Source organism: Scleropages formosus, chromosome 7, assembly GCF_900964775.1.
Source record: "Scleropages formosus chromosome 7, fSclFor1.1, whole genome shotgun sequence".
In the NCBI taxonomy this organism is placed as follows: domain Eukaryota; kingdom Metazoa; phylum Chordata; class Actinopteri; order Osteoglossiformes; family Osteoglossidae; genus Scleropages; species Scleropages formosus.
This window is the reverse complement of record NC_041812.1, coordinates 21,295,108-21,321,716: the sequence shown is the minus strand read 5'-3', so window position 1 is coordinate 21,321,716 and position 26,609 is coordinate 21,295,108. Positions and strand designations below refer to the sequence as shown.

At 37.6% G+C, this 26,609-nt stretch overlaps 1 protein-coding gene across 2 annotated transcripts in view; it reads left to right on the top strand.

Moving 5' to 3' along the window:
• LOC108926366 (zinc finger protein 536-like) overlaps positions 1 to 26,609 on the top strand; it is a 131,848-nt gene that overhangs the window by 31,179 nt on the left and 74,060 nt on the right. For both annotated transcript variants that reach the window (XM_018739033.2, XM_018739034.2), the window contains exon 2: positions 13,988 to 14,082. The gene's annotated coding sequence lies outside the window, so the exon portion shown is untranslated. The remainder of the gene's footprint in view (positions 1 to 13,987; positions 14,083 to 26,609) is intronic.

The window sequence follows — 26,609 nt, the reverse complement described above, 5'->3', positions numbered from 1 at the left end:
GTGACTATGGCATGATAACTATACATAGGGAAACAAAGAAGAACTGTATTATGGTGGTGCGCTTTCCAGCAAGACAGACTAGTATTGAGGGTAACTTTTTAACATGACTTGGAGGAAATTATAATTAATATTTAAGTTGTTAGGAACCATTGTCTGAACATCCCAGGCATACAGCTTGTGGGTGGCTTTTAAATGAGCGAAGGAGGTATACATTTCTGTCATAACCAAATTCATGGTTAGCTGCTCAAATGCTAGCAAACTGTCCTGTAAGCTTTGGGTTTCTCAAGAACTGCAGGTGACAAATGATGAAACGGAATAAGCGTTACATAGTGGCTGAGAATAAAGGTCAATGGATTTTAACACGAGGACCCTGTGTCTGTGTCATGCTCTATGACAGTTGCAGGGAGCCATGGGATACCTTGTTTTTGCCCAGAAAGCTGATCATCGGAACGTCTGCCTGCCCACATTCTGAGAGAGAACGAAAAGTGGCCCCAAAAGGCTTGTTCTCCACAAATCTTTCATGTCAAGGCATCTGGTGTGTTTTTTGGTCTCTTGCAGCATGTTTCTCACAACAAACATGTTCTGTTAGACCAGAATCTGCTGATGAGATGCCTATAGTTTTTAGTGCACAGATATTTCTAACGAGTGGCACAACTTTCCAATCCAGTGTGGCTTTGAGTCCATCTTGGACATCCCAGCAGGCTCAAAACCAGACCTGATGTGGAATGGTCCACTGTGGTAACTGCACTGGTTCATGGGACAAGAGGACACCGACTCTTTATTCTGGAACTCACAACCTGTATGAGGGGTTGGCAAGGGTTCTGGTTCTTCTCAATCTATCACTCCAGGGCCTTCTCACTGTCCTTTCTTACTACCAAGTCATGACAACAAGGTGTTTGTTAACCCTAACTAGGTGTATATGTTAGGATGGTGTGGTTAACCAGTATGGTAAGCAGGTATAAGTCTGTGTTTGTGTGTGTGTGTGTGTGTGTGTGTGTGTGTGTGTGTGTTCTGTATATCCTAATAGTATTGTCCATTATCATGTGTTCAGTATATGTGGGCATGCTCTATCTTCCTGCATTTCAAATCATCAAACCAACATCAATGTTCACAGTTGCAGCTCCTTCATTTTTTATGCAGGGATATTCATGATATAACCAGCAGAGACCAGTTCTATGTGTCCAGATTGACCAGTTTTGCACATTCACTGACACTAGGCAGCAGTCTGGAATAGCAGTAGGGGCGCTTTGTGTAGGATTTTGCGCCCATTGGATTCGGGTCATATCCCACATGGGTCTGTTGAGGTAAAAACCACCTGGCAAGCTAAACATGACCACCACATGGAATGCAAAATAGTTCTTTTCACAATCAGTTTTAATCTGCGAATATGCTTTTAAGAATGACTCATGCATTCCAGAACAGAAATGTCTCATGCCATGTATGAGTTTTGGTTTCCCATCCAAGCTTATGACTGTGTCCTGAGCACATTTGCAATGCTGCAAACAATTATTTCTTTTCATAGAGTTGAAACATTATAAATAACAGCAAACTTGAAGAATCAAGCAATTATGTACAAAGTGATTTATGAAATCTGCATCAACATTTGACAGCACTGTAAATCTGAAACAAAACACTTTTTAAAAAATAATCTAAAGAAATTTGTTTTAGCTGCACGAAATAACCTTAGCAGTTACAGGATAGGGTAAAGGACTACAGAGGACTGCTACATCTTTTGGAAAGGATACCTGTTTTGGGGGGAGATTGTATTTCAACACCAGTGTTAAAAGTCATTTTACTTTCCACTTCTCTTACAATCATTTAACCCATTTATCTCAACAAACTCTGGTCCTCAGTGGCACCAGTCCTTCAGGATCTGGCGAGCAGTACATTCAGTTTTAATGGCATCGGTTGTTTTTCAGGTCTTCTCTTTATTGCCTTTGGACAGGAAGGCAGTGATTGGCTTTGTTCAATCTTTCTGGCAGTCGACTTGCTCTGACATCTGTTCCCTTCCAACCATTTTAACTTATCTTGATCAGAGGGACCTACACACAGCAATGTTGTGCTGGATTCGAATGGAGGGACGAAAAAAGGGAGTGTGCTAATAGTAGCCCTTGTTTTTAAAACACATGCAGATGGAAAGATCTATTTCTGTTTCATTAGACTTTTTCTTTTTTTGACCAGGCAACACTTCCATGGCTGAATAAATGAGACTGATTTACAGTGCTGACTGTGCCAGACATCCAAATTGTCACACTGCTATATAATATTTTAAGCACCCGAAACCCAGAGACCACAGGGTGAGATATACTGCACTGTATATGTATATTAAATGATACTGTTGTACAGGAATGGAACAGAGATAGATGGCATTAGTAACTGTTTTGAAAATTTTTGTTCAACAAATACAAGATTTATAGTTTTGGTTATTAAAAACAATGGAAAAATCCATAGTTGGACGTAAAACAGCTGTTTTAAATTTTTGTTTGTGGGAACATATTTATTTATTTATTTATACTTTTTTATTGCAGCAGATTTCATAGATGTTACAATTATCTATTCAACTCTCCCTCCCACCCCATAGCCCCCCACAGCATGAACAGGTGTTTGCGATAGTCAAAAACTTTGCATTGGTACTCATGCCTTTCTTTGTGACAAAGGGTTTTCACAGAGTACGTTTGATACAGTGGTTCTTCTGCTCTATCTAATGCTCAAATGAGTGACGATAAAGAAGTAAATCCTAAAGACGGTCTTGATCTGATGAGCCATCCATCTCTCCATCAATAATAGCTCCAATGCGGCGGTCACGGTGGTCCAGAGTCAACAAACTATAGGCAATTTAGAGCCACCAATCCACCTGAAACACTTGTCTCACGGGGAGAAAATGCACACAAATGGAGGGAGAACATGCAAACTCCACACAGACTGAGCCAGACTCTAACCCATGTCTGAACCCACAGCCCGGGACTGTGAGGCAGCATCGCGACCTATCCACTGTGCTTCCCTGTCTTGATGATGCTATGGAAAAAAAATAACTGAACTAGAGGCTACAGAACTTGCATATCAACAGCTTACTGGTTTGTTTCTTGAAATGATGCACCTCACACATTTAAATAAATAACTACAACTGAGCAGCTTTGTTGTTCGGTGTGTCTTGAGTTGTGGAACCTTTCTCCCATGAGAGTCATTCTTCAGGATTCCGTTGTGTGTGAAATAAACACAGTAAATCCAAAATTTGCTTTTCAGAAAGACTGACTGCGCACCAAAAAGGTGTTTTTTGAACTGACTTAACCGGGTTGTCAACATAACACATTTATTTCATGAATCCAGTATTATAATGTGTTATGATTCTATGCGGATAAGTCCTGACGAAGGGATGCAAATTATCTCTCTCTCACCCGCCCCCCAACACCCAACTTCTGTATGGAAGCATTAGATTAGCTTTCGATTTTTTTTTTTTTTTTTTAAGTATCAAGGCTTGATGTGCCTTGATACTTGAAAAAAAAAAAAAAAAATGTGAACACTGAAGCAAAAATCCCTAAATGTAAACTTAATGCACAGCAAAACACACAAGCATTTAAAAGTTTACAGGAATATAAATTCCCTGTACTTGAGGGCTGAAAGTATGCAAATCTTAAAAGTAGACAGTTTGGTTCCTTGTTGCACTGAGCACCTCTGTCAGAAACGAACAGTGTTTTTACGATGACTTCATGTGATAATTAGCCAGATGATGCTGTTTGGAAAATTTACTTTTTTAAAACTATCCAGTAGTCTTGTTTCACTCGAGGGTTCATGTATAATCACCCAATTTGAGAAACCCTATTGACATTATAGTTGTGTATGCTTAATAGCATGATGTTTTGTCATCAACATTTATATTTTTAGAATGACACTTTTAAATTTGAAATTGTATTAATAAGCAATATGTATAACTATATTTAAGACTTTTCAATTACTTTATGATACAAAATAAGAAACAATTTAAGAAAACATTTAATGACAGATTTCCACAGCGAATTCTAGCCAGCTGTAGCACTGCAGAGTGCATCTGGTTGTTTTATACTTATATTTAGCTTTCCAAATTTGATTTATAGCCAAGTGTTTTTTTATATTCAGTCTGTGGTAACATGAATGCTTTGTTGATGACCAGAATAAAAAAAGGGGAAAAAACCATGGGCCATTTTAAACACTTTTTAAACAAAGCAGAGAAGTATGAGTAATAATGGACTAAAATGTCAAACTACAGTATTTAATTTTATTTCAGGTTTTTAAGATATATATTCAGTACCCTTTTAAAACAGGGCTCCTTCTGTCTACTTCAGGTAATAACTGGCTGCTGTTCCTAATAAAGTCAGTCAAAAAGGAGGTAAATACCTTTTGTGTGACAAAAAGTACAGGAACACGTAAGCAAATTGTTTGACACATTGTTCAACCAGGCCATTTAGAAAAATATGGAGATTCTGCAACCTTTGCATGTGGCTTTGGTGTCCCTCCAGTGTTTGAATATTGACATTGTCTGAATACTGCAAAAGGATTGGGGTATGAAAAAGGCACTCCAGAAAGTTATTGGGTACTGTACGTAACATTCCAGTTAATTTTTTTTTTTTTTTTGATGCGTATAAAGTACACAAAACAGTACAGCAATAATATATATACACACACATTGTGTGTGTGTGTATATGTTATATATATATATATATATATATATATATATATATATATATATATATATATATATATTATAAGGAGGGGCCTGGTGGCGCAGTGGGTTTGGCCTGTGCCTGCTCTCTGGTAGGTCTGGGGTTTGAGTCTCACTTCAGGTGCCTTGTGACAGGCTGGTGTCCCGTCCTGGGTGTGTCCCTTCTTCCTCCTGCCTTGCGTCACCCTGCGTTGCCGGGTTAGGCTCCAGCTCGCCATGACCCTGCTCAGGATAAACAGTTTCAGTCAGTGTGTGTGTGTGTGTGTGTGTGTGTGTGTGTGTGTGTGTGTGTATATATATATATATATATATATATATATATATATATATATATATATATATATATATATATATGTACACACAATGTCTACAACCGCGTGTCCTGAGCAGGGTCGCGGTGAACCCCAGGATAGGACGCCAGTCCATTGCAAGGCACCTCAAGCAGAACATAAACCCCAGTCGTGAATTTTAAATGACATTCAACACCCAAGTGAGTCATACCCAGTTTTTGTTGTATCAAATGTAGAGTTCTTGAATAGTGTGTAATAATGCTGGTATGCACTTGTGGAGGTATATTTGAGATGTTTTTCTTTTTGTTTTGATTAATTAAATGCTAAAATAGGGGCTGTAACTAGTAACACCAGACTTTATATAGTTTCTTATCAGAGTAGAAATGGTTTACCTTGTATTTTTGACATATATGAGCATTTTGTTACAGAATTCATAACTCAAGACTTGGATAAAATGGAAAAAAAAAATGCTTTGGGCATATATTGAAAATGCTATATGTGAGTGGAACTTTCCAGAATTTCAGTACTCAGTGTCAAAGCAACAGTGTGTTTCCATTGATCTTGAAGCTTGCTTTCCCAAGATGCCATTGTTGAAGTGCAAATAATCTTTTCAGCTTGAAGTGCATTATGATACATTATGCAGAGCATTGCAATACATTATGAAATTAGTATCCATAAAGTTCATTTCCAAAATTAATTACAGCAAAACAATGCACATTTAAAGTTCTCTTACTGTAATGCATTTTCCTAATGCATAAACTCCACATACACTTTCATTCATAGGAGGCAGTTCAGTTAGCTTTGAAGGAACCCAAAGTAAATTTTGATAAACAGTAGTATAAATATTTATTTTCATGTGAATAAGAAGTGGCTGGATTATGAAACCTTTTATCAAGATTTCTTTATATAAAGTACTGTCATTCTAAACCAGCTGTCTTGTTTCAGACAAGCTCACTCCCTGTAACTAGCAAACGTTTGTGTGAAGGTTCAGTTACTGAAAGAACTAGAGAAAAAGTTAATACTGCTCAGTTTAGTCCCTGAGTCAGATAGATAGATAGATAGATAGATAGGTGGTGCTGCAGAGTGAACTCTGCATTAGCCAGGTGTTCTTTTTTTTGCTGTTTTAGCCCTTCACATTATGGGATTGTTGGTCTTGAGCTGAGCTTCACCTCTTCCATATTAAAGCCAGCGGGGATGATTTGAAGCCACACGAGGGACACACATGGGACGAAGAGTGGGAAAGGGGTAGGACCGTGGGGTCGATGGGCTGGCTGTGGAGGGGGGTGGCTGGAGCTCAAGCTGTGGAGGATTATGAAGTCACAGTGTATGCTGGGGCCTCGGTCACTCTGTTGGGCAGCGGCTCTTTAAACCCAGGCTTCTAGAGAACGGGCAAGTGCTCCACCCCCTGTGTGGGTCAACAGAAATGCAAGGGGTCTTTGACAGTGGCAAGAGGGAAGGAGGAAAGGAAGAAAAAGTTTTTTTTTTTTTTTTTAACATTTTCATTAACACTTCTCAGTGTCAGAACTGCAGTCACTACTAGCATGAACTGATGCAGTATACACATATTTTTAAGAGTGAAAGGCATCCTGGAGATTGTTTTTCTTTGACTGTTTTTTTTCCTTTTGTGCCAAAACTATGTTTTGGTATACTCTTACTATGATTCAGGAGAACTTCACAGTGCAAGTCAGGCATAAAAATAATGTATTGCAATGACCGGCATTACTGAGGGGTGTCGTGTTCGAATAGGAAAAGATGTTTATTGTAAATAGTTGAGAATTGTGGGTAAAATGTGAAATAGTTGTTGAACCACTGTGGGGGCTCAAAGGGATTAAGAGGGGGTGAGTGCCTTCTGGACAGTGAGAGAGGGGGAAGGAAAGCTTGAGAAGAGCTAAGCAGGCTGGGAAGGTTGGCTTGAGGTGCAGGTCCTTAAGAATAAGGGGTCCTCGGACCGATAGCATTATTTCCTTGTGATCGCACCTATACATCTCACTGTGTGCCGGTACGCCAATAAATGTGTCTAATGTACGGTGTATGTGTGTCTTTCTTTGCCCCATCCATATCCAGAGTGTAGTGCACTACAGTTTCATCTATTAAGTGTTTGATGTTGTATTAAAAAGAAAAAAAAAGTCTTGTCTTTTTTCTGTCTACATTTGTTGTAGCTTTTTTCTGTCTAACACAATCTGAAATAATCATGACGCATTCATGTTGTTTACTGGTCATGCCTTTCAAGTTGTTTACATCGCAATGATTGCAAAAGTATTTTACAGTTATGATATTTGGATAAGTCGGCAGAGAAATAGATAGGTTGTTGAGATTACGGTGGGGTTGCTATTGGTTAAACATCTAGAGGGGCTAAATAAATCTGTCCAGCTCAGTGGAAAGAACACGAAGGCTCCAAATTGCAACAACATAAGAGGGTATAGAGGGGAAGGGGGGTTGGGGGGGCATTTCTTTTAAGTGAAATCATTTCCTCTTCTTAAATCAGGAGATGACAGGGCCAACGTCTTCATCTGTACAACGCTGATCTGCACGGTGATGTTAGCACATGCAGAAGTTTGACTCATATATGTCTTAATATTACACAAGGATTAATCCAGCCTTGCTGGATAATCTCAGTGGTCGTGTTTCTGGAAGTAGCCAAGGGCACCCGAGGGTCCCTTAAAACAGGTTATAACAGCACAATTTACTCAATCCAAGTGCAATGTACAACTTTCTGACTCTGAAGTAGTACTTGGTGGGTTTGTGGATTTGACATCATGCATGTAAATATACTTAAACCAAGTTGTTGTTTAATATTTCATCTTGGACCTCAGGATTATGAGACAAGAAAAGTATGCAAGTTGTTTTTAAGGACATAAAAACGACCTGAGGTAAACACAGTTTGAACAGGTGTATATAAAAGTGACAAAAATTTTAAAGTGATGAATAAACAAAACATTTTATGAAACATTTTACACTCTGTTTTATGTTCTGATTTAATGCACAGATCCCAGATATAATTAAACACTTCTGTATTGTTTTCTTATAAAGAAGACAGTAGTTAGTGATGAACGCAGTAAGAACACATGAGAATTTGTGAAAACTAATTCTCTTTGCCCAAGATCACTTATGCGAGAATGGTTTTCTGGCCGTGTCGTGTACTGGAGGAGACATCTGCCCAGAAACCTTCTGTGGGTCCATGCAAATCAATGATGAACATCTGCTCTCCAGTCTGATCTGGTGCAATCTTCTTAAGAACTGAAATTTAGGAATCTAATTTATTTTAATATAATTTGGTTAATGATCGTATTATAAGTAAAATGTATATAAAGAACATATTCAAGAATAGGCCTGGGACTTGGGTCTGTGTGTAAGTTTATTTCTTATGCAGATGTCTTGTGGTGCTTTGCCCAAAGAATTGCTGTAATCACAGGGAATGAGAGAAAGGGGGGAGGGGGGTGGCTGCTTAAAGCCTAAACTTTTCAAAATGAAGTATGAAATAATAATCTGTGTGTGGGCTGTGAATGCTGAGAATGCAAACATTTCACAATAAAGTTTAAATAAAGACTTCGGCAAAAAAAAAGAGAGAGAGATAGGACATGTTGAATTAATTATGTGCACTCATAAAATAAACCACTGCTATAAAATATTACCTTCATACATCAAGAATTAACCAATAAAATAGAGGTAAGTTGTGTTCATCAGATGTGCAAAAGAATGCATTGAAAAAAAAATACACACACACACACACACACACACACACACACACACACACACACACATACACTTATATGTATTCTAGGGCATCCTGGAATACAACAGTTAATCTGAATTTAATTGCTTTTTCCAGTGCTATTATACTACATTACAAAAAGAAAATAGCTTGAGTATCAAGTTTATTATTCATAAATTGTGCGGAAAGTAGACTTAAAAGAATGGCGAATATATTGATTCAAGTTGAAGCAGAGCTTGTAGGTAAAGCAACAGGGATGTTTTACATCAAAAAGAAGGAGATTGTTTTTCTAAAGCATGGACTAACATTTTTACAGCTGGGTGGCCCATTCCACTGTGCCACGTTAACATGAGAATAGGTGACTGGCTGGTTTAAATTATTCCGACCCTCTGAGTGCCGCATAGCAGGGGCTGTGGTTATCCACTTACAACTTCCGGCGTGTTCCTTGCCTGTCGCACCACCTGCGCCGCAGAAAACAAGGCCGTGAATGCGCTTTCACGAATCTCGCCGTTAGCCAAACTCGATCCGCACCAGCAAGCGGGCTAAGAAACGCAGGAGGAGCACGAGCGCGGCAGTGCCATCTTGTCACTGAGCCCAAAAATGTGCGTGTTGAGTGTGGAGGCAAAGCCTTCAGTTAATCACATTAAACCCCCATATCTAACCTTTGTCTCTGATTAACATTAACTCTCTTCAAAATGGACTCACGTGGGATGCGTGAAATATTTCCGCTCAGCAATTTTAGGGTCAGCAGAGGAATGTGGTTATGAATAAATGTTTAGGTACTTCAGGGGTTTTTCGAGTAAAGGGATAGCGGATGATCTGTGCTTAAAGACATCTGGATGCAATGAAATGGCATTTGTCTAAACAGAAGAGAAATCCCTCCAGCCGCTCAAGTGCACCCAGATTTTACTGTTCATACGCTGCTTCCAAACACTGTATACAGACAAATATTCGACTGTGACGATCATTGAGAGGTTCCCTCATGGCCAGTAAGTAGCCAGTAATACTGTGGTTAAGGACACAGATTTTTTTGCTTCAGCTCCCACTCCCTGCTACTGCTGGAGTACCCTTGCTCAATATACCCTGAACTGATACTGGAAAAATACAGAGCTGGCTCAAATAAATGGCTCAGATACTGTAAGTCACTTTATATAAAATTGTACAGCCATTTGATAACTATCAAACTATTCTTATATAAGGATATCCTTTGTGCACTTTCACAAGTTGCTGATTAAACAAATAAATGCATATTAAAGAAATGTTATACATAGCTTTACGGAGCACAACTAAGATGAGGAAAAAATTAAGTAAATGGACAAATACGTCAATAAATATAGGAAATACAGTCATTGGTGAACTATTTTATGGCGATGAAATGGTGATTAAGTGTTGACGAAATGGCCAGCCAGCAATAAAGAGTAATTCCATAAAAGTCATTTTGTAACCGCTTAGTCTGTGGAAAAATGTAAACACTAGAAGCAGTATCGTACTCTCAAATTTGGATTTAATGTGGAATATCCATTCATGTGCAATAGACATTTACTATGCCTTTTGAGTGGTGTGTAGATATTTCTACACATTAGCAGTTTTAATAGGACATAACTGTTATGTGGATGTTAGGTCCAGTCCAGTATCAACTGACATTGACATTTTGGACCCTTACATTTATTTGTTTAGCTCATGCTTTTGCCTAAAACAAGTTACAGTGTTCAGCTACCTACAATTACTTTCTTATTCATGTATTGAAGCAATTATTATTATGCCAAATTAAAGTAAATACCGTGGTCAAGGGTACTACAGTAGGGGATCGGATTCAAACCAACAACATCTAAGTCCAAAGGAAGCAGTGCTAACTACTAAACCACCTGTTGCCTTTGTTTGGCCATTTTTTGAAGGAAAAGAGTGCATTATTGTCATCATTTTGAGAACAGCGTTTGATATCTGTATCAAATTTACATCAAAAAATGTCTAGCTGCCACAGCATGCCTTGCATATTCGGGTGAAAAAGTTCTATAACATACTCCTGCTGGTGTAGCAGTGGCATTTCTGAAGATGGTGTGTCAATAATATTTTGCTAGCAGAATGCAACTTTTATGAAATATCGTCACTCTTCATTACAGAAGGCAAGTTTGACAGTGGTGTGGTCTCCCTCGTTGAAGTTGATTGAAAATCCATGTTCATAATACAATAAATTACTAAATTTTAGGTTTGTGGATGAAAAAAAGGAAAAATTGAGATGTTTTGCTTCCATCTGGCTGATTTTTATTTTTTTTAATTTTTTTTTTTCACTGACTATTTCCTGTATGATGAGTTCTGATCAAAAAGCTTGTTTGATAGACACTAGAATGGTGTATGGTAAATAGACATGCATATTATGGAGAATGCTTCTTCCTGTACCTGGTGATCACTTTTCTTTATAAAGCGCTCTGAAATGACAAATTCAAATCTAGCTATGTTGTGAAACACAGAGGACATTTTGTGAAATTGACCCACCAGAATGCAGTAAGGACCATTCCAACCACTGGGAGTGCCATTTCTGTCATCTTCTAAAACACCTGAAATGTTCAGCACTGCTCTCCAGGAACACAAGTGTTATTGTCATGGAAGGAGAGTGTAATACGCTTTTTTTAGTAACTTTTCTAAATGTAAATCTCGACAAGACTGAATGTGCATGCTAAAAAAATGTACACTGATATTTCACTAATAAATAAACAGATACTTTCAAATAATATCACAGCTAGGTCTTCGACCAAACAAAAGAAGATCAATTGTCTGACATTAAGAAAGGCAGATATCAAGATTACCATCAATACCCTGAATTACCAATCCGATTAAATAAATATCAGATATTTTTGGTGCATTTGATATCTTTCCCACCCCCAAAAATTCTATACTAAAGATTCATATATATACACATTTATATGTATAATATTTTATGCACATATACGATTTTTGCATACAAGGCACCAAAGTGTAATAATAATAAAACAGAACGTGCTTAATTTTTTTCTTGTTGTTTTCTATGTATAACACAATTGTAATTGACCAGTGTGGGCATAACCAAGACGATCAAAAAAAAAATAAAATTGCTAACTGAAAACAACATATACAGAATAAATCATGTCAATGTAAGATGTTGCAGTTTTTTTTTTTTTTTTTTAACTTTTAAATGATTACTGATATATGAATTTGAATGTGAAATGTAACAAATTATCTGAATAGAGAGGAAAAAAAGAAGATTCCTTCAGTTTATGTTTTTGCTTCTTCATAATATTTAAACAAATAGTCATCAAGCTTGTGAGCGCCATGTAAGGACATGCCTAGAATAATAAGCATCATAAAATCTAATCAGATTTATAATAGGAATTGATTGTTGTGAGGCAGGAGGGGAAAGAGTGGGGCTGACAATAAACTGAAACTTAAGTGTTAATTTTTATGCTAATCTTCTGGCATCTCTGTGTGATGCAATTTGGTTGCTGTGCAGCACATATGAAATTGCCCTGCTCCCTGAGAAAATGTCAGCATGCTGGACTCCACGAGCTTGTAATTCATTAGGTATGTGTCTATTAGTATGTGTCACAGCAAGCTGCACACACACACACACACACACATACACATACGCACGCACACACACACACACACACACACACACACACACACACACACACACAAACACACACACACACACACACAGTTCATTCTGACATCCAGACTTTCAGCCCTAATATTTCAGCCCAGTAGCTTGAACAGGGCTTTAAACACTTTATTATATATTGGGTGGTCCTTGCCCTCTGGATAAAGGCTATTTAATACAATTTAATGACATTCCAGAGGAGATGGGGGGCTCAGAGGAAGGGGGCAATAACAGTATCCAAACGGCATCTGTGATTTCCATGGTTTGTTCATGCAAGCATTATATCTTTTAAAAAGAAAAATGAGTATAGATTGGGAAAAAGCGGAAGGTAGAAGGAGACAGATGGGTGTAAAGGTAGGAAAGATGCCTCAACTTGCTGTAGACCGTGGGATAATACACAGGCTATTATGTCATCTCTTCACATAGTCATGTGACAATGCCAGACAGGAGGAACGGACAACAGGGAAAACATTTTGCTGGAATCTTTCTAGCCTTTACGACTCAGTGCTTGCCTTCTTTATCACTCTCGTTCAGCTGTCTTTTCCTCTTCTTTGTACCAAGATCTGCTAAAGGTTTTGGGTGCGATTCACATATAGGTCAATTAAATGCACCAACATCTGCTCTGGCCTATCCATTTGCATGTAGTATTCATATGTTAATGACACCCCTTATTTTGCTGTTATTTTTAAATTGTTATTATTAGGTTTACTCGTTCATAGCTCTTGCCATCTCTTGGAAAACAAATGCCCACAAGACTAATTGTAGTGACCATGACCCAAGTGTATCCTATATTCATTAGGAGCGGCTTAGAAGAGGCCGACGTGAGTGAGCTCCGTTTCGCCAAACCCCTCATTTTGACCGGAATCCTTACAGTGTGTCGAAAATGCTTCTCTTCCTAAAGCAGCTTAATGCCTTATAAATCAATAATGACACAGATGGACCAGTGATAATCTATTAAAGCCGCCCGACAGCAAATTTTGCCTTACGTGATGATTAGAGATAGGACTATTTTAGTTGCACTCGCTGGATTTATGAATTCCTCATAATGATCAGCCTGCACAAGAGACAACTACATAATAGAAAGTTAAGTTCTGACAGAAGTGACAGTGTTTTCAAGGGATATGATGGTTTCCTTTGTGTGTCTCATTTGGATTATGAACAAAAGGACACAGGAAAGTATCAGTGTACTTATATCGCAATAATCATCCAAAGGAAAACATTGAGCTCTTCATGGAATTCTGACTGGAGGTGTAAATAACACTGAAGGCCTGCTTCTTTTTTATAGTCGCTCGGGCCTGATTTAGCACGAGGAGGAGTGAGAAAATAAAGTGGAGGATGTCAGAAGTGGCAGCTGCTTGGAATCCTGATAAATATAAGCTCCTATTGATCTGATGAAAATAAAAGATCCCACAGTGCAATGCAATATTTAGCTTCTTGTCTGCAGCATGTCACCAGTGGCCTTGCTTCAGGGGATAGATTTTCTTTCTGCCGCACGGCCAGGATTTTATTTCATCTTCAACCTTTTCGGCCAAATTTCCTTGACCCTTGACTGTTACTTCAATTTTCAGCATTTGTTACATGCCATTTGACATAATCACTAAGATGTACTCTCGAACCTTCTCTCTCACCCCCAACCCCCATTTATTTTATAACAGGAAGGTGGGACACTCTTGTTTGCCATCCTCAATCAACTGTGTATTTTCTAACCTGCCTGAGAGACCTTACACAAGAATGAAGTTAGCGTGTTAAGGTAAGGTAAACTTATTACCTTATGGGCACCTTGGCCACACCATGTCGTAAAAAGATAATTCATATTTTCGTGAGGTCTCTTATCGAGGAGTATTTTAGACATATGCTGATTTTCTAAGTTTTTTTTGTTTTTCACTAAGTACTTTTTTAATATGTACAGCTCTGCTTTTCATACCAATACATGCTGTACATATCTATATAAGACACCAGAGAGAAATGGCTTCAGAAAAGAACAATAAAAACTAAAAGAAAGTGTATAAAAGGGACCGATGTAAAATAATAATAAAACAGAGCATGCGTCATATTTTTAAACTGATGAAAAATTCATTTATATCAAGAATGCATATAAATTATTTTCAAAATGTAAAGCACCTAAAGCAGACAAAAGAATTGTTAGATGCACTATGAAATTGTATGTCTCCGACTTAAAATATCAATACGGATCAGTTACATTGGCTCTTTCTATAAATCTTTAAAAATTCGTGACGTTGAAGACATTTTGTCTCAGAAGAGATATTGAAAGAATTATTAATGATCTTACAGAACTTTACAAGACCCCTCTGTACTAGGTAGGGGGGTGAGAGTCTGGGAATGTGCCTTTAAGACTCTATGTGGGTAGACACAGTGTGTGTCACTCCCTATCACTCAAATCAAACCCACTTTTCTCTGAGCATATTGTAAATATCTTCTGTCATCAGTGACAGCGATCTGGAGGCATGTCTGTGGCTCCGAGAAACTCCCAAAGCCCTCAACAGATAGGAGATCTTATGGGGTCCTATGAAAACCAAGAGTTCCTGCAACAGAAAGTGACTGTCACACAAAAGCCTTCTGACAGCGCAAATAATTGATAGATTCAGACATTTCGCCCCGTTTTACATTTAGGTCAACTTGCATCTACCGCTTTCGTGCTTTTTCCCCTCATTCAGTACGTTCAGGAGATACTAACAGGGAGGTTCTTGTTTAAGAAACATGCGTTATTCCGGTGCCCAGCCCTTGTTGTTATCAAAGCAACTTCCAGCTTAGCAGTGACAATAGACTTTTATCCTTTGTGCTGCCCTGTACGTCAGCGCTTCCTGAATTAAACTGCTGGTTTCCTGTTCTTTATATGCATGGCCACATCTGGGTAACTTGCTCAGAGCCCTGCTGCTTAATAACAATCACCTTCCCTTTCAGTCTCTTCTGATCGCTCCTAATTCACCCTGACAGATAGTGCCTGACAACCCGGCTGCTCTCCCCTCCCCGCGTGACCCTAACTCACTCACCGCACTCATATAGGCTGTCATTTTTAATATTTGATTTCGTTTTTTAAGTTATGTGTATTACCCACATGATGAAATCAGTGTTTAACTTAATGCAGAATGGATCTCTGTCTCGTTGTGGTTCCAGCGAACTGAGAAAGACATGGAGGACTGACGATGAATCGTTACTAAGCCCTGTTGGTCCTCAACATTTTAAAGACCTTCTTTTCTGCTTTCTTTCTTCTCCTCATTATTTTTCTGTTTTAATAGTAGATATTAAATGATGTTGTGTTTATGAAAGCTGATATCACATTGTGTACAGTGATCCTTTCAGCATTGCTGTTGTTTCAGTCTCAGCTGATATTGTTGCTTTCTTAACATGCAAACAAATAAAAACCATGTCAACTGTAAAATATAAACTGGTTTGTAATATATTTGTGTATCCCCATGCAGATTTACATATATTTGTACATGTCCTCGTAAATGTCCAAGACCCGAGGAGCACGCACCTCTGAGTGACGTTACTTTTTGGGCCGTCAATCTTACAGTAACAGTAATCAGAAATATTTGAAATTTAAAACAGATTCATAAAGCCACATTTTGAAATGCAGATATTAATAAGTCACACAATCTGTTTTGATACAGACCCCTGTGAAATTTTGAGGGTTTAATATATATTGCTCACTGGAAACATGGTTTCATTAGAACGTGCTTTTGGACTTTTTTAATATAAATATGGCTTCCTTAAATAATTTTTGAAAGTAAGCTTATGAGATATCTATATTAGCTAAACTGATAAATGATTAAAGAAAGACAGATAAATTGAAATTTAAATGGAATTGTGTACTAGGATCTATTTCATCCTTCAATGGAAGTGCAATTCACTGAACTCAAAATAAGCAATTTAGTTTGTCAACTCAATCATCTTCATTTAACAACAGTATAGTCGCTTCATTTTTATAGTATACTGTGTCTTCTAAATAAATAAATAATTCAAATAAAATCACCATTGGCTGGACCAGCTTCAAAATCACTGTATTATAGTTGTTACTGTTCAAAATTCTGAGAAAACAATATGCTGTTCCAAAAATTATGGCAACAGTTATGTTTCATGACTCACAGGTTTATAGAATGCATTTCTTAATACATATTCTTCCTCTTTACAGTTCTTAGCAGGCACCTTGTTCTCATGAGCTCTATGTAGCCCATCAGTATTATTATGTTTGACTTTGGGCGAACTCCTGCAGACCCGATATATCCATCTTTTGCTTCGTGACTTTATGGTATTATTAATAAAATAATGTAAATATTTCTTTCTCTGAGGTTTTATTTATGGATGAAAATTGATGTGTTTGTCTTTAACAAAGCATGAATAATGCACATTAGACAGATTATTGCTCATTCAAAAAAAGAAATCCATCACAATTAAATATTAATGGCACATTATTAATTATTTTAAAAAGGAAATAGCAAGTTCTTAATCCACTGAATTAACCTTTATTTTTATTTAGCATATCATAGTTGCATTGTTGATTCAGGATAGACAAATAGCAAGAAAAAATGATTTAATTGTCATACTCAGTCATAAAACTATAATGACAAAACAAAACCTGTTTTTTTATTCGGTTTTTTTTTTATTTGTTCAAATTCAGTACAAGAACTACATGTCAGGCATTAAATGCAAAAACTTAGCAGTGCTTGATAGAATTTGATAAACTAAAAATAATAGCGTATTTTTAAACATAATGAGGAGGAAAATTCACATAAACCTTTATTCCAAAACATTATTGGCATGGAGTGGGGAAACAAACAAGAATGTTGGTGCAGAAGAGCAAATGTTCTCCATCTCTTTTGTCTTTGCTCATCTGTGTGTTACAGGGAGTATTTATAGTTCTCTCCTGAAACACAAACACGGTAAAGCTTCTGAGACAAAGAAAAACGGCTGCAGCTCATGACAATAGGGAGTGTGGGTGTGTTTATGTGTTTTAATGCTTTGTCTCCAAGTGCTGCGCACACCAATGCAACGTTTGTACCGGAACCGTGGGAGACGGCGCCAAGTTGTTATAAATGAAAAATACACATAAGTCTTGTAAGCATTTTGGTTTTTTGATTTCCGAGCATCATCCAAAGAGTTCCCGTGAAAATGGATTCTAAACGGAGATGAAAGTTTTCCTCTAGGGCTGCGGGTCAGCAGCAGACATCCCGTGGTCCTTTTAGATTCTAGGCTCTTAAGTTACTCTCATTTGTTTGTTTGTTTAATGAATAACACTGGGTCACAGCAACAATGAGACCGAAACAATATGTTGAGAAATTACAAATACATCCACATGCATAAAATAAAGGCAGGAGGTCAAAAGGTTACACTATTTGAAGGTATGATCATTTAGCTCTATTTAATGAGTTCCAGAAGGGTGTCCAGGCATTCCAGGATTCCTCTGAACTGTCATTCAGATCAAATGTACATTTTTCAGGAGGAATAAAATTAAAGACTTTGGTCATCTACATATTTAGAGGGAACTTCGGGTGTGGACTACTACCATGAAACACTTTTTCTTACCAAGTGTGTAAGAGAAAACAGCCTACATCCCATGACATCATCAAAAGAAGAATCTGAGTTGTTGTTTAACTAGAAAGTAGATGGAAACAAATGAAACGTATTGCTGAAGGTTTATCGAATGGTGAGTGAACCCCGTTCCAGTGACTTGTGTCCTCTCACATTCCCAGAATAAATGTTACAAAGTGCCCAGAATGGCCATTTAAAACACAGCTGAGATGTGACCAGGAACATCCTGTGTAGACATACTATAGTAAGACAGGTTCTGTGACTGAGCTTGACATTTTGCTCCTGGATGATAAGGGAAGTGCAGTCATGGAAGACTTTAGCACATATAAATAATCATTCATCATTGCTGAAAGACAAGTCAAGGTCATGATCCCGTGTCTCCTTCAATGCATCATAAGAACCAATAACCAGCAGCTGCTAATACATGGACAGCAAGTGGCATAGTAGTTACATGTGCTGCCTTTGAACTTGTAAGTTTGAATCCCACCTCCTGCTGTAGAACCCTTGATGAAGGAACTTCCCTGAATTTCTCCAAAAATTATTTCCCAGCTGTTCAAAAGGGCCAAATAATTGTTTGTACCTTAACATTGTAAGCTGCTTTTGGAGAAAAGAGTCAGCTAAATAAATAAAGATGAAACTGTTACTTTCTAAGATGCTGTGCTGCTCTAGATTACTTGAGTGAGGTACTGTAATGTCCTGTATGATGCATTATCTCTAGTGTAGTTCACTGAGTATTGTTTAAGAGTGAGTTTTTTTGAGTTGGTAAGTTACTGACACCTGTGACCTGTACAGTAATATTGCTATATTATAGTCTTGACATGTTTCTCCCATCTTCATGTTACATCATCAGCTCTCCTGCCATAGAGGAGAGCTCTTTTTAAAGCCCTTGCAGTTTGTTTTACCACTCTTTTCTGTGTTTATCAAAAGTCTTTTCAGGAAAGGAAATGATAGTAGGGTCCTTTATGTTTGATATGTGAAAGGATCAGTGTTTTGAAGATCATACTTCTGCCTTTTTTTTTTTCTCTTTTTTAAACCAAGATGGCTCTGCACACACGCCGGGTGTGGTGGAATGTTCACCTCATGTCACAAATCAAAACAATTACATATTTTTATATTTGATTTTCCGTGGGAAATTAAAATCAGCCTTCGAGCGAAGTTCAAAGAAATTTGAGAAAAATGTATCGGCCCTCCCCGAGGCAACTATCTGACATTAGGCTATTTTGTGTAGAATTAGTTTAATATTTTTATAAAAGTACAGATAGACCTCATTAGAAATGAAAGGCAAGCAGGCTAATGCACTACATTGCATTTTCAATTGACATGCTTAATCCAGTCACCATGAAAATGTCCTGTAGTTTAAAATCATTTCCGTTTTAAATGTGCATTATGGAAACAGCATCAAGGTGGATTCTCAGTAGGCGTATCCATATGGAAATAATGGCAGTCCTCACAAAAAGAGGTTTAGGCATGGTGTGGGGGTTTTAATTATGATCTAATTGTGTACAGTAGATATTGTCATGATAGATAGGCAAGGTTAAAAAAGGGGGGTGGGGGTTTGCTGGCATTATTATCATAAGCCTGTTCTGGTAGCTATAGTAGCAGCAAAGAACCTTATCACATTAGTCCGTGTAACCCAAACCCCAACTGGAAATATAACTTCAGTAAGAGACTCCTAACTTTTAATAAACCTTATTGGGTTTTCTAAGTTGAAGTTTTGGTCCTTTTTTTACAGTATGTCTCTGCCTACCCAAGTCGTTTTTAATGCCGTGTCACTCTTGCCAGTGGCAGCAATCTAGATGTTTGAATTTCACTCTTTAACATACACCCACAGCACTGTCTCACTATCGCTCATTTGATATCAGTATCCCCTGATGTGGCAAAGGAATAGGTTGAAACCAATGCAATGGTGCTATATGTCAGCATTTAAGGTACAGTAAATGACAAATATTTACATTTACTGATTTAGCTGATATGTATCTCCAAAGCGGTAAAGGGGTGCGGTGGCGCAGTGGGTTGGACCGCTGTCCTGCTCTCCGGTGGGTCTGAGGTTCAAGTCCAGCTTGGGGTGCCTTGCGGTGGACTGGCGTCCCGTCCTGGGTGTGTCCCCTTCCCCCTCTGGCCTTACGCCCTGTGTTGCCGGGTAGGCTCCGGTTCCCTGTGACCCCATAAGGGACAAGCGGTTCTGAAAATGTGTGTGTGTGTGTGTGTGTGTGTGTATCTCCAAAGCAACTTTCAATGTTAAGTTACCTACAATTATTCACCCTTTTATATAGCTGTGTAATTTTCCTGGAGCAATTTAGGTGAAGTACCTTGCTAAAGGGTACTACACCCAGAGGTGGGACTTGAACCTGCAGCTTTTGGGTATAAAAGCAACACCTTTAACTACCACATTAACCGTTTACCAAAATTGTCAAGTAGTATGGACAATTTCTGCATTTAAATATATTTAATAAACATGGTGGAGAGCTGTGGTCTTAGAATGCATTATTTATCAAAACATCGTGTAAAGCTCAGAACATTTTATACAGTATGCCTTTTTGAGGTCAAACTACTACTACTACTACTACTACTACTACTACTCCTAATAATAATAATAATAATAATAATAATAATAACAATAATGCACATGGTGAGCTTTGAGGTTTCACTAATACAAAAATTTGAAGTTATATGAACTTAAGTATTCATCTTTTTCCAGTTTGATCTAAGTTGATTTCTTCTGGAAACTGTATTTATTTTCATTATACTCTTTTATAGCATTTAAATCCACTTAGAATACAGACCATTAAACCGCTTGGGTTTTTAGTGGGTCATTTTCAGTGAGTGATGTTACATACAATTCTTCAATTCTTTGGCATTTCAGCCAGCAGGTAGAAGTAATTTGAAAAAAAAAGACATAATGAGGAACTCTTGGCTTACTTCAATGGTTTCTTCTAGAGGGGCTAATAGAGGAAGCCCACAGGAATGTGGTCTGTGTTTAGCGGATGTGGTTATGGGACTGTTGCTTGGAAGACATGGCTCTGGGTGTAAAGCGCACTGTGCGGGAAATTATAATGGCTGTTGTCAGTCCTGCAACCTGTTTATAATAAGGAAATGGGTGGAGGGCACTTGATGACATTTTGCTTCGTCCTAGATGGAGTTGTGTTGCCCCATGGGTTTCCTTTGTTGGTCAGGGTGGGGACAGAGACTGAGATAGGAGAAGTGAAAAGAAGGAAAAAACTGCCTATTGACCGTGGTCTCGCTATGCAGATATAGCACTGAGCTAAAAACTGCGGCTATTAAAGGTTACAGTGCAGTTTCTAATACTAATTAATACTGATTTCTTTTTTTCCTTATGGTAGTCCATAATGGGTGACCTCCTTTCTCTACACTGGCCTCCTGTGGCTGCCTGCAAATTCAAGACTGGTTACCGGCTACAAGATTGTCAAAGAATCAGCACAATACCTATAAGATCAAATCATACCTTACACCTTAAAAAAAATGTTAGGCTTCTCCACCTCTGGAGGCTTCGTGGACTCATTCAAAAATCTGCAGTTTCTGAATTTTGACTCCAGTGTGGTGGCTTGAGCTCCCTCTGGCCCTCAGAGCTGCTGAATCCTTTCCATAATTCAAGAAGGGTCGCAAAATACTTTTCTTTAGTATCCACTTCTTTGGTGACCTATTAGTTCCATAAATTTACATCAAACCATCTATCGTGATTGCCTTTTTATTTCCAGTTAGATTGAGTTCTATAGGGAGCTACACGTGTAATTTCTCCCCCTCAAAAATGGTTGTATCAGACAAGCTAACGGTGTTCAGATAATCATGTATCTTCATCTAAAGCTCTTTGCCTGTTATGAAATATGCTTTTCTTTACTTTGAGTTGTTCATCACTTTGGAGAATAATGTTTGCTAAACGAATAATTATCAGTGTAAATGTAAATTTTCCTTAACTAATTTGTACAACTTGTCCCCATGTTGACATTTAAATGTGGTAAGAATAGAAATCTGTATACCACCTTCTTCTGAAGACACTTCCTGAACACAGTCATACTCTTTTAAAGTCCACAATTAAGGAAGAGAAGAAAAACACCTTTGTTCTGCACAAGATTTGATTATAATGGAACAATATAAAAGCTGCACATATAAATAAATAAATAAAAATAAATTAAAAAATAAATAACCTTGCAAGGAATTAGATCCCAGTCAAGAGCACACCTGGTCTTGACAAAGATTGCATTTACTCACTGCTGTGCTATCATATTACCCAGCGCTAGACCAGCTTTTAGGAGCAGCTGTAAGCAGAGGCTCTGCGAAATCAGCATGCAAATAACGGCACATTGTTAACCTAATCAGATGCAGGAGCCGGGACGTGGCGGAAGCAGGCGCGGGAGGAGGGTCCGCAAACAAGCGCCACAGCCTGCCAAGTCGTGGGGGGTTGGGGGGGGGGGGTGGCAGGGATGGCGAGATTAAACCCCTTTACCTATGGGGTGATGTTGCCAGGGTCGGGATGACGGAGACATCCAACCCCCCACCCCCCACACGCACACCCTCCCCCAGAGGGGATGCTACTAACCTGCCCCTGTAGGTACCCTGGCCTCTCCAGGCTCGTGTCAAGTGCCTCTGACAAGCAGTTTGCTGTGATAGCGGCCTCGTGTTGTGAGCCTTCCTGTCATCGCCAAGGCTCTCCAACAAGAGATCCCAGCTGTAGGACACTGGTGATTTAATGCCTTGTATCATAAAAAAGGACAAGGATGGTCTGTGTGTAGCAGATTCAATGAGGCAGGTGCTTTGCTACTGATTATTATGCCTTGCCTTATAATGTGCTTAATGAGTATTTTGAAATTAGATTCTGGTTTTATGATAAGAATAAATTTTCTCCAATTTAGTTCCTCATTTTGTATTTATTATTATTATTTTTATTTTTTATTTTCCCTGATTAGCAGACTTGTATAAGATGCATTTAAACATGGACATCTGGCAAGCGGTTATTTCATGCCTATTTTTTTGTTTATTTTCTCCTTAATGTACATATTTAGATGCAAATCAAATATATGGCAGTAAAATGAGAAATGGGGATGAATGGGTTCCTTGGAGTTGTATTGTTGGCAGTGAAGGAAACTATCTGAAAGGTTATGTGCCATAAGAAATTCTTCAGAGACAAATGTTTACTGCAGCAGTTTTTGCTGTACTAAAACTGCACGTTTCAGTTAATGCATCAGCCAAATAATCATATGTAAATAAACTGTGAGATAGACTGGTCATTTGTGTCAAACATCCTGTTTCTTTATTTCTTTTTTTTTCCCCGCCATTCTTGTTGAAATCAGTTGTAACTGCATTATCTCAAAAATATGAATAGGCTATTGTTTGAGGTCCAGGGAGTCCACATCAGGAATTAAATATCAGTCCAAAGACATTTCTTTCACTTCCTGCTATATAGTTCACTACTTTGATGTTAAGCAGTTTTCATCTTAATGTACAATGCACATTCAGTAAACTACTACACATAAAGGTTTTAGGAGGGAGGGTAGGGTAATGGCACCTTGTTTCAGGCATTCTGTTTAATTTATTTGTTATTAAAGACTGTACCTCCTATGCCATTTGCACTGGCAAAACACTGTTTGTTGGTTATTGAGCCAATGGAATGGTTTACAGTAGCAGCACTTCTCAGAAGGCATCTGATCTTGGGAGAGGGGAAAAAAAAATCCATTTCCGATAAAAAAAAAAAAAAAAAAAGATAAATAAACATGTGGCCAAATCTCCCTTAAGTCTCCCACCCATTCTCCTGAGAGCAGCTCTCCAATCAGATTTCCTCATTTCAATTAGTGCATAATAAATGCTCTTTGCTCTTATTAGGAAGTCTATTTTGACCAATTCACTTCTAAAGTGCCAAACTAGGCTGTAATTGCTAACTTTCAACCACATGCTGATAAAAGAAAGAAATATCATATTTCCTTGATGCCAGTGATGGGTTCTACGGAAAAATTGCAGAACGGAAAACAAACATATTTTAACTTATGCTAAGAACTAAAAGCATTTCCAGTTAAGCAGAACTTCCTGATTGGTCTGATAAGGTAGGTTACTTACTTAAACAGGATGTACACTGCTTTTAAACTCCTTTCATGTGTCCACAGTACAGTTATGGTTCAAAACTGTTGTGACTGATTATCTGTGAGAACTTAGTTTCCTCACATTATCTTGCAAGTTTATCAAAGTGATGGAATGGAGATTTAAGATCCTAGAATTAGAGACTTTCATGAGTTCAATATTTAAAAAGCCCATTAAGCCTGACGTTACTAATGTACATTTGAATACATACGATTCCCTACCTGTTTATTGTCTTTCTTTTCTTCTAACTGAAAACACAGACACTTTCAAAGGACATTTTGTAATCATTCAGTTAAAGGTTGCTTAATGAACTATAATTAGATGACTTGCTTTCCTTAATGAGTATTTTGAATTAGCCATATATTCCGTTAATGAAATATTGAAACTACAGACTTAAACTGTGAAACAGTCATGGGTGTTGGGCATCTTTTTCACTCTTCTTTTAATTAGTGACAAAGTAATTGAAAGAAAACTGCACTGAACTCTAATATCCCTACTTTATTTTGACAGGTGTCACAACATCTTATTAAAGTTATTCACAATAATAATAATAATAATAATAATAATAATAATAATAATAATCTGGGAAATCACAGAAAGATTTTTAAAAATGTGCTTTTAATTGCTACAGTAATGATTAAAGATAACTCCTTTTCAAACCAAGCATGGGAATTGAGCATCCTTTCTTATTTGGCCTATTCTTATGTGGTTATTAAGTTTGTCAAAAAGGTTAATAAATAAAGGTTAGAAATACTACTAAATAAATAATTGCATGATAAATGGTTTCATAAGATTTTAACTGGAAACTTATTAAATAGTTTAGATAAATGTAGACGAAGTCCTCACCATAACTTCTTCCAGAAAAATACTAGGTGAGGGCTTAACTCTTTTTAGGCAATCTCAGACCAAAATGTCATCTGCATATTGCATATAAATATTTCATAGCAATCAACTAGTCAATAATTTATGGTCAATAAGTGCCTAAAATTGCACTAATGGATTTCAATTTATGCTCCATTATTTTGAGGTATTTATTAATATATTTATTGCATACATGTATGTAAAATAGGATGTTTCCAAAAGAAAAAAAAAAAAAAGAAAAGCTGAAGCAAATGTAGTATGCTAGATTTGGAAAACCAAACTATAACTCAAGATTCAAATTCTTATTAAAATGCTCTGTCTCCAGAAGGGAGCCAAAAAGACCACATTCTTGTGCAACTGGCAGCAATAACATAATAGCTTTAAAATGACATTTATGGGACAGTTCTGTATATTATTTGTGAGGACAGTAATCTTAGAAAGTTCCAACACAGTTTATAGTTTAAAACTTCAGGTTAAGATCTGTCAATTGAAAAATGAGGGAAGTGGATTTACATTATTTGAAAGCAGTTATCAGTAGTGTGTAAAGACCTTGCTGTTTCTCCCCTAATTTTTTTACTCTGGAGAGAGCCTTCATCCACATGTAGGTAAATAAACTGTAATAAAATAAGATACACATCAAAATTTAAATTGCACAACAGTTTATAACCCTGCCTGGTTGCTGTTGTTTTCTCAGCAAGTGGCTCTGAGCACACTTTCACACACCATTTTGAACATTCATTAAAGAAAAAACCTCACTGAAAACCTGGTAGGCAGGCTTCTTTAAATTTTCACTGTGTTTATCCTGCCTCTTTAACTTGACCAAAGCTATTTATACAAAATTCTTCTTAAGTAAGCAGAAGCCCTAGTAATAGTTTGCAACATTTAATAAGGTACCATCAAGTAAACACTATTCTTTCCACACCTTCCCTGGAGGTACCATTGTTTCCTTGTGCTCTGCATTTATTTATTTATTTATTTTTTTATTTTTTTATTTATTTATGTATTTATTTGAGAGTTGAGGTGATAAGTAAGCGGCTGCAGGTGTGCTGGTTTACAAGCTGCCACCAATTTAATTAATGAGATGGGCAATTGTTCAGCCACAATTTCTAGAAATTAGCAGTGTATCAAGTACTTTTTTGTTCCTTTAATGTGTTTTATTTCGTTAGTATTCCTTTATTTGCAATTTTGGTTACCAAAGTAAGTGGTACTGTGTTCAATATCCACTACTGTAGGAGCAAAAAGAGAAGGGTTTATTTATTTATTTATATATTTATTTATTCAATCTATAATAACGGAACTAATGCACCTACTTCTATATTTTCCTGCAGTGAACATGAGCGATAGGAGTTTACTCAACTAACTCAGAAGAAGAGTTGGATACACTTATATTGTCATTTTAGTATCTAGGCTAGGTGTATTTCAGAAAGAGTTTGGGATGAAATAATTGCTTTATAAAAAATGTCCTTTGAAATTATAGGTTCTAATGTTTCAAGAAGAAAAAAAAAAAAAAAAAAAAACACTATTGATATGGATAGCTATTTGGAGAAGTACACACACACACATTGTCTGAACTGCTTGTCCCATTTGGGGTTGCAGGGAGCCAGTGCCTAACCCAGCAACACGGGGCATAAGGCTGGAGGGGGAGGGGACACACCCAGGACAGGATGCCAGTTTATCGCAAGGCACCCCAAGCGGGACTCAAACCCTAGCCCCACCAGAGAGCAGGACCTGGTCCAACCCATTGTGCCACCATGCCCCCTCTTTGGAGGAGTAGTTCTA